We start from the raw sequence: 415 nt of genomic DNA, 5'->3' as shown, positions 1-415 counted from the left end.
ACAACCGGGCTGTGAGGAGAGGAGGGATGCAGCCAAGAAAGCAATCAGGGCTCGAGGCAAGGGATGCATCAAGGATAGCAATCATGTTGTGAGGCGAGATTCCAAAGGCTAAACGTGAGAGGCTGCAGGGTCGACTCAGAGAGGTCTATGCATGTGAGAGGCTGAAAGCAAGGTCGACTCGGAGCGGTCTATGCATCGGGCGCGCTTGGGGCGACTACCAGTGCCAACCCCTTATCCCGCGACGCGTCCGACAAAGAGAACGTTCCAAGGCGGCAGAGGAGGTTACCAGCCGAAGGATGCAGTAGCAATAACAGGTATAGTTCCGCGGCGGCCGAGAAGACTCACCGCATAGGAATCGGGATGCGAGGCGAGGGATGCGGCGGGAAGGCCCCGACGGCTAAACGGAAGAGGCTGC

The sequence above is a fragment of the Cryptomeria japonica genome, unplaced genomic scaffold (genome assembly GCF_030272615.1).
Source record: "Cryptomeria japonica unplaced genomic scaffold, Sugi_1.0 HiC_scaffold_741, whole genome shotgun sequence".
Taxonomy (NCBI): domain Eukaryota; kingdom Viridiplantae; phylum Streptophyta; class Pinopsida; order Cupressales; family Cupressaceae; genus Cryptomeria; species Cryptomeria japonica.
This window is presented reverse-complemented; position numbering follows the sequence as displayed.